The following is a 9,261-nucleotide window of genomic DNA, read 5'->3' as shown; positions in this document are numbered from 1 at the left end:
TAATCTTTTCCTCCTGCTCTTCCTCCCTGCTCTGTTCTTGGTTGCTCTCATTATATCAAAGAAGACATTTGGCATTTATTTTTTAGGGATTAGTTAGCTTCACTTAGCATAATCTGCTCTAATGCCATCCATTTCCCTGCAAATTCCATGATTTTGTCATTTCTTAGTGCTGCGTAGTACTCCATTGTGTATAAATGCCACATTTTTTTTAATCCATTCATCTATTGAGGGGCATCAGGGTTGGTTCCATAGTCTAGCTATTGTGAATTGTGCTGCTATGAACATCGATGTGGCAGTATCCCTGTAGTATGCTCTTTTGAGGTCTTCAGGGAATAGTCCAAGAAGGGCAATAGCTGGGTCAAATGGTGGTTCCATTCCCAGCTTTCCCAGGAATCTCCATACTGCTTTCCATATTGGCCTCACCATTTTTCAGTCCCACCAGCAATGTACAAGAGTACCCTTTTCCCCACATCCTCGCCAGCACTTGTTATTGTTCGACTTCATAATGGCTGCCGATCTTACTGGAGTGAGATGGTATCTTAGGGTGGTTTTGATTTGCATTTCTCTGACTGCTAGAGATGGTGAGCATTTTTTCATGTACTTGTTGATTGATTGTATGTCCTCCTCAGAGAAGTGTCTGTTCAGGTCTTTGGCCCATTTGTTGATTGGGTTATTTGTTTTCTTATTTAATTTTTTGAGTTCTTTGTATACTCTGGATATTAGGGCTCTATCTGAAGTGTGAGGAGTAAAAATTTGTTCCCATGATGTAGGCTCCCTATTTACCTCTCTTATTGTTTCTCTTGCTGAGAAAAAACTTTTTAGTTTAAGTAAGTCCCATTTGTTGATTCTTGTTATTAACTCTTGTGCTATGGGTGTCCTATTAAGGAATTTGGAACCCGACCCCACAATATGTAGATCGGAGCCAACCTTTTCATCTATCTGACGCATAGTCTCTGATTTGATATCAAGGTCCTTGATCCATTTTGAGTTAACTTTTGTGCATGGCGAGAGGAGGGGATTCAGTTTCATTTTGTTGCATATGGATTTCCAGTTTTCCCAGCACCATTTGTTGAAGATGCTATCCTTCCTCCATTGCATGCTTTTAGCCCCTTTTAGAGCACTTTTTCTATAAAATATTTTGTGATTCATATGGATACACACATATGGGTATTATTAACTATGGTACTTTCCTATTTTGACAATTTTTTATAAAAGTATTATTTTTAAAAGATTCTTTTAGAAATGATTCTTAGGCAAACATAAAGAAAACAAATGTTCAAAGATTTCATTTAATCTATTAAGCAATGAGATAACCACTAAAATGCACTACAAATTCAAGGAGCATTCAATAAGCTAGGTTATTCACAGGCAAAGAAACTATTATGATAAGAATATTATAACATAATTAATATAAAACAGGCATACAATCTTGAGTTATCTGCTCTATCACACAGAAATTATTTACAATAATATCTGACAAAGATTCAACAAGAACTTCAGTAAGTCTGGAACCTTTATTTTTGTAGTAAATAATGAGATGAACTTAGATGATACTTAAGTGACTCTTGTCTCCAAGTAGAAACAAAAGAATATACTATAATTATTTTAATCTTATTTTTGAGTTTCTAATAATTTTGATAGTTTCCCCTCACTAATTCTTAATGAATAAGGTAAATAATTGCATTGCATGGAAGGTAGGGAGATATAGTGAAACATTTTTTTTTCAGAATTATAATAGAGTCATCAAAAATTATGTGCCATTATAGCCAGGTGCAGTGTCACACATTTGGGAGGCTGAGGCAGGAGGATCATAAATTCAAAGACAGCCTCAACAATTTAGGGAAGCCCTAAGCAACTTAATGAGACCCTATCTATTAAGCAGTTCTTAGGTAAATTGAAGACACTGACCTTGGGAGTAATGGATTAAGGTATCTCTTGTGCAAGAGATATAATCATACAATCACATATAATCATAAAATCAGTCCCACCATTGCCATTTGTCATGATGTAATACAGGCAGTAGTGCCCTCACAGAACTGAGCCAATGAAGGTAACATATTTTTAAATCTCCAAAACTGTTGGCTAAATAAAACTTATTTTCTTAAGAAGCCATCACAAGATATTTCATTATAGTAACAAATACTGATTAATTCAATAATTAATATCTTAACCTTCATGAAGAGCTTTAAAACCAATGTATCCTTTAACCAAGAGAAAATCAAATTCTGGTGATACATTAGCAAATAGTTGAGAGTAAGATTTTTATAAGCTTTCTTTAAGATAATCAAAATTGAGCCAGATGACATTATAACAAAAAAAAGGCAGAATAAGAAACTAAAAAATCTCTCATGCTTGTGAACTTGTAGTTTTAATATAATTGAGATGACAATAATTCTCAAATTGAGCTATAAATTTAATGTGATCCCTGTTTAAATTCAGGCTATCATTCTTGCAGAAATAAACAAATTGATTAAAAAACTCATGTGGATAAGAAAGGGATTTAGAAAAGCCATAATGATAATTTAAAAAAATCACAAAGCAGGGACTCGTACATCCTTTTTCAAAATTTACTGCATAGCTTTAAACAATCAAGAGAGTGAAGTCCCATCATGAGCATAGGTAAACAGATCATTGAAATACAATTCAGAGTCTTTGTAATATTTTTATATCATTATTGAATATTGCATGCCTATATCAAATATGTACAATTAAAATAACAATAAGAATAAATGAAAATCCATAAATAAATCTACCCATTTTCAATTAATTGAATTTTGAAAGTTGTAGCAAGAACATTACGCAGAGGAACAAATGCTATTTTTAACATACAGTGTTGGAAAACTAGAAATCAAAAGGTTCAAAGATTAAAGTTGAACACCTAACTCACATCCTATAAAAAATTAAATCAAAATAGATTAAAAACCTAAATATAAAAGCTAAACTTACAAAAGTCTTATCAGAAACTTAATAATTGGTCTGTGTGACTTTGAGTCAGTTAAAAAAAAGATTCTTACATATGAAAATAAAAGAACAACCAACCTAAAATTTTTAAGAATTGTACTTTATTAAAACTAAACACTTTTGTGCATCATAGGACACTACCATGTTATAAAAAGGTAACTCACACAATAGGAGGAAATGTTTTTGCAAATCATACATCTAGTGTGATCCAGAATAGATAAATCAGTCTTACAACTCAGTAATAAGTTGAAAACAACTAAATTCAAAGATGGAAAAAATAATTTAACAGGTATTTCTTTTAAAACATGCTAAAATGTCCAATAAATCCATGAGAAGATGCTCAACATCATTATTTATTAGGTAAATATAAATCAAAACCATAATGAGATGCCCATTCACATCTACTAGACAGCTTTAGGTATAGGTATTCTTTTCAAAAAGTTAAAAAAATAGAATAAGTATTAATAAAGATATGAATACAATGTTGGTGAGAATTTTAAATAGTTCAGATACTGTAGAAAATGACTTTTCAGTTCTTCAAAATGTTTGTTATAAATCTATCATATGACCCACAATTCATTCCTATGTATATTCTCAAAGGGTGATGAAAACATATGCTCATGCAGAAACTTGTACATCTGCAGGTTTTCCAGCCAAAATCACAATTATCTAATTCTTTAGCTTTTTGTCTGATAAATCAAAACATCTATATTATTGTGTCTGACTCTTTAAGGGAATTTAGTTTTTAGTAAAATTTTGTGTTGTCTTCCCAAATGAATATTCTCATCGCCAAAATGAACTGATAAGAATCCTATGTCAACAAATTGGGGGATATGGGTAGGCAGATAGGAATACTCTTCCAAAGCCAGGCAGGGAGATTCAAGAAGAGCAGGAAGATGAAAGACATTTCCTTTGGAACCTGACTCCAGCCTCACCACAGATCTAGAGTCTCATACCAGACAAAGTGGAGGGGTAGGAGATGAGGAAGTCTTTTCTCTTTAATAGTAATTAATCAATATGATAAGAGCTACATTTATTGCTCTAAATATACCATATTAAGAATAATGAAGAGGCACATAAAAGAGGTTAGTTACTATTTATATCCATATTCATTTGAGTTTATGATTTTAAAAGTATCAAAGAATTCACTTCTGAATATATGTTCATATCATCTATCACAATTTTATTATATGTAATATATATTTAATACCTATATTAGAAAATATATACAACATAGAGTTGACTGTGCTAATTAAGTATCCCTTTCTCCAACTGGCCTTTAACATTATGACAAAGGAACAAGGCTACTTTTAAAAGGTAGATAATACACAAAATATTGAAACTAAAAGAAATTTTATTACTATTTAGTAAAATAACGTTTTTAGCCTTTATAAATGATATACAATAGTCATACATATTTATAGGGCAAAGGATAATAATTTGATACATATATATATATAATATCTAACCAGCTAATAGGGTAATTAGCATTTCTATCTCTTTCAGCACTTATTATTTCTTTGAACCCATCTCTTTCTAGTAGAAGTAATAGTCTTGGTTTGCTTTTATCAAATAATTCTGGAAATTCTCTACCTACTGGGTCTATTTAAAATGACATATACCTCTATGAATATACTTAACTTATGAAAGTAAACACTATAATTTTCATTAAGAGGATGTAAGTATTCAAATGATATTATTAAATAATATTTTTCAGAGAAATGCCAACACATATTAGTAACCACATTACTTCTTTCCTCTTTTCCTGTAGATCACTGATAGACCTTGAGGTAGGCATCACAAGGGAAGTTAGTATTTTCATGTGTTAAAAAGTTCAAGTATTCCTCCTCACTGAAGTCAGATTTATTATATTTTTCTTCCTTCTATATTTGTCTTTCCCAAAGGCAATGCTAATTACCACCCCCAAAATCCTTGGTGATGTTCAAGGACCATCATAACTTAATGATTACTCCCTGTGCTTCTTGTTTACCTTTAGAACCCCAAAAGATACAACATTTCACAATGACAAAGTCTAAAGTTAGAAAGTGGCTTCAGTCAACTCTCCTTTCCCCTCTCATCAGTGTCCATTCAGGGCTCCTACAGGTGGTACAGAGAGAATCAGGTAGAAGAGCAGAGCACTTCACTATGGATGAATTTGTATGGATAATATACGATGGAAAGGGTAGGACTTTTTCGGTACATAAAATGTGAGTTTACTTAGATCATTTGAATTTTCCATAAGTATGGAAAATTCTTATGGAAAATTAATTGAATTACAGTCAGCCATGTCTGTCTCTAAAGAAAGGAATCATGATTATGTGAACAAATAAACTCAAAAGAGTTTGGTATTTTTCAATATGTTTGTTATTCTTTGACAAGTATGAAAATTCTTACCTCAGTACAACTATCATCATCTGTTAGTGTCATTGAAATCTACTGTTTTACAGGGTTTGTTTTAACTGGTTCTGCATGGATTGTTAAATCTTGCCATCTTAAAATTGGTGCATTGAAAAGAGCATCTAACATTTCAAAGTTTTATTTGGGGGAAAGTTCTTTTGAAAATGTTTGCATTCCACTAAAAGTTCACCAGCCTCTCTTTTTACCATTATCTCTATTAACAATGCTTCCCAAGTTTGAGGTCAAAGTTCAAGTATCAAAGATAATTAGAATCCTGGATGAAAAAGTGGACACATTAGTATGTGGAATGTGAGTTGTTTTTGCCTACATTGTCATATTTGGCCTCAATTCTGGATGATTGTAAATTTAGTATCAGATAGTAAATTTAGTATCCCTCATTACTTTTATCATACTACTCCACTGACTTCTCTTTGACTACTTATTAATAAAATCATAAGTATAGAAAAGATAAGGGGAAAAGACACTCTAAATCATTATTTAGCAAGGAACAGCTTTCCATATTTGCTTTAATAATCATATTTTTGCTTTATTATTTTAGGTTGAATTAGAGGTGACAAATTTTCATCAAGTATGTACTTCTAAAATATAGAGATGTTTTCCCACTTAACCAATACCATTATTACACTCAGCAAAATTTAAAGTATTTTACAATATTAGGTATAAGCTAATAGTCAAATCCTCAAATTTTCCTGAGTGTGTATAGAACTGTGCTTATGTATTGTTTTGGGCAATTTTAATTTATAATCACTCTTTGTTTTAATTCTCTATGATGGAAATTTTCAACCACATTACAAGCATTAACATAAAAGTACAATGAAACCTCGTGTATCTTCTACCTATTAAAACAATTATGAAGTCAACCAATTTCTTGCTCCATTTGATTTCCCTATAGTACTTTTCTTTTGCTTTAATATTTTGAAGCCAATCATAGGAACCTATAAATATCTTAAAGTTTTAAAAATATATAGCCTAGTTTCTCCTCATGGCACTAACTTATTGAAGAGATCCTAAACATTTCACATGCTGAATCTGCCTTCTTACTTTCTCATGGAACATTGCATTAATTATGCTTAATCTCTCAAGTGGGCAATTTTAAGAAAATTTTTGATGGTTAATGTAAATCTTTCTGGTACAGTGATGGAACAAATTGTTTAATAGCCTGAAATATCACCCACATAATTTTCTACTGTAGGATATTTTACTTTCTCCTTTTCTTCATGTACATACCATAAATACTAATCCTGACATGCAGCAACAATGAGGAGGATCTAGTGAGAGTGACTGACAACATGACAGGAAAGATCATATGTCAAAACTACCGGGGAAAAGCAAATAATTAGAATTCTAAAGAAGTGATTTAAGGATAGAATAAATGATCTACTGACTGATATTATGACTATAAGAGTAGTAGGTTCAAACCAGTAGTCATGAGAATGCATTCCAATCAGTGACACTATTTTACTGAGGCATGCTGCTATTTTTCTGAGCCCCCCCACTTTTTTTTCCTTTTGTTACTGGAGATTGAACTCCTGGGGTTTTTAACCACTGAGCCACTTAACCACATCCCTAGGCCTTTATTTATTTATTTATTTTAAATTTTGAGACTGTGTGTCATTAAGTTACTTAGAACCTTGCTAAACTGCTAAGGCTGGCCTTAAACTTGCAATCCTCCTCTCACAGCCTCAAAAGTCACTGGGATTAAAGGCATTGGCCACCAGGCCCACTGAGCCTCCATTCTAAATTAGTAAAGTGAGGGGTGAACATGATCTCTAAATATCCCTTGCATTTTTGCCTTTTGTGAATTAAGATAACTCTTGCAGTTCTTTTAGACATGAGAATTAGAACTCATACTTGAGGCTTTTGTAATGTTCTCAGTGCTGCATTTTAAATCAGGGAAGAGAAGAATGGTGCAGAGTCTCTGTGCCCACATAACCAGGACTTCGGGGCAACTCCCACAACATAAATAAAGCAGCAACTGACAGGAAACTGGCACAGGCACCAGCCAAATCCAGGAAAATGGGTTGTAGTTCCCAGAGCCTCAGCAGCTGGTTCCACCAGCATATCCTAGGCTTTCATGGCTTTTTAAGGATGATTTTGTGTAGGTGGTGTTGGACCTCTGCCTCCGGTGGTCTCTTCTGGAGCTGCACAAGAGGCAGAAAGCACTGACTGAGCTCTAGGCCAGCTAATACCTGCAGCAGGTCATCTTTGGCCTTCAGTATCTGCCCTGAATCCATAGGGACCTCATCTGGGCAACCTTTTTCTGAAGGATCTGGAGATGAAAATAGGGAATTTCAGACTGGCAACCAAAGTCGAGTATGAAGGGGAGTGGAAGAAGATCCTGTATGGGACCCCTAGTTACATAGCTCCCCAGGAGCTGAACAAGAAGGGGCACAGTTTCAAGGTGGGCGTGTGGTCCACTGGGTGCATCATGTATACCTTGATAGTAGGCAAACTACCTTTTGAGACATCTTGCCTAAGAGACCTATCTCCAGATCAAGAAGAATGAACATAGTATTCCCAAACACCTCAAACCTGTGGCTGCCTCCCTCGTACAAAAGAAGATCCAGATGGATCCCACACCCGCCCAACAATGCAAAACTGCTCAATGGCAAGTTTTTCACTTCCGGCTGCATCCCACCAAAGTTTACAATTGCTCCCAGCAGCCTGAATCCCAGTAATTGGAAACCTCTTAAGGTCCTCAATAAAGGCATGGAAAACCCCCTGTCTGAGCTTACCAGGATAAAGAGAAACCAGTGGTTCGGGAGAAAATTGAGGCCATTAGATGCCACTTGGTAACATGCTGCAGCACTTGCAAAGCTTCAATACCTCCAGGCCCTCACGAGGCGGGGCAGGTGGAAGCGCTGGTGAGGCAAGAGGAAGCTGAGGACCCTTCTTGCATCCCCATCTTCTGGGTCAGTAAATGGGTGGTCTACTTGGACAAGTATGGCCTTCGATATCAACTATGTGACAACAGTGTGAGGGTGCACTTGAATGACTCAACTGTGCCTCATCCTGCACAAAGACGGAGACAGCCTACAGAATGTAGACTGTCAGCTTTGAGTCCTACCTCACCATGGTTTCCCACCCCAACTCCTTGATGAAGATCACCCTCCTTAAATATTTCTGCAATTATATGAGCGAACCCTTGCTGAAAGGCTCTGTGAACCAGGTTCCCCACCTGCAGCACCGTCATCCTGCACCTTAGCAGTGGCACCCTGCAAATCAGCTTCTTCCAGGACCATACCAGACTTATCCTATGTCCACTAATGGCATCCATGACCTATAATACTAGAAGTGTGACTTCTCCAAGAACCGCCTCAGCTTCCAGGAAGAGTACTGCTGCTGTAAGGAGCTGGCCAACTGGCTACCCTAAGCCGACACCATGGCGGACAAGCTCCTGAGCTCGTGCTCTTCTTACAATCGCCTCAAGGCCTCCCCCTAGGCTTCCCTTCACTCTGGACTGATGCCTCCTCACTCCCACCAGCTTCTGCACCTGCTCTAGTTGGTTCCGGTGAGGCTGTTTATGTAATGTGCCCCCAGTCCTGGGGGCTGGGCAGGGATCTCTGATGTCCTTGCAGGTGGGGCTGAGTGTGAGTTATTTTGTACATCTTCCAGTGTGGGTTTTGCAGCCACTTCCCCTCCCATTCAACCCACCAGATGAATTTTACAGAGTATTTCTATTGAATTCAGGACTACTCCTTCCTTGACTATACACATTAAACATATGTGAATTTAAAAAAAAACAAACAAACAAAACTCCCACACAACCCCATTCAAATAAGCAGTAGCAGATGAAGCAGCAGGACAAAGAAATATGCCAGCCTAAGTATTATTAGCTAGAAATACCAACACTCCAAGGCTTCTGCCTTAATCTTGTCTCAT

At 35.7% G+C, this 9,261-nt stretch overlaps 1 pseudogene; it reads left to right on the top strand.

The window, feature by feature from the left end:
- The first annotated feature begins 7,395 nt into the window (after window positions 1-7,395).
- LOC143386798 (serine/threonine-protein kinase PLK1 pseudogene) lies at window positions 7,396-8,821 on the top strand (annotated as a pseudogene).
- Window positions 8,822-9,261: the final 440 nt, after the last annotated feature.

This window comes from Callospermophilus lateralis, unplaced genomic scaffold, assembly GCF_048772815.1.
Source record: "Callospermophilus lateralis isolate mCalLat2 unplaced genomic scaffold, mCalLat2.hap1 Scaffold_847, whole genome shotgun sequence".
Lineage (NCBI taxonomy): Eukaryota > Metazoa > Chordata > Mammalia > Rodentia > Sciuridae > Callospermophilus > Callospermophilus lateralis.
Note: the sequence above shows the minus strand (reverse complement) of the source record. Positions and strands in the feature narration are given on the sequence as shown.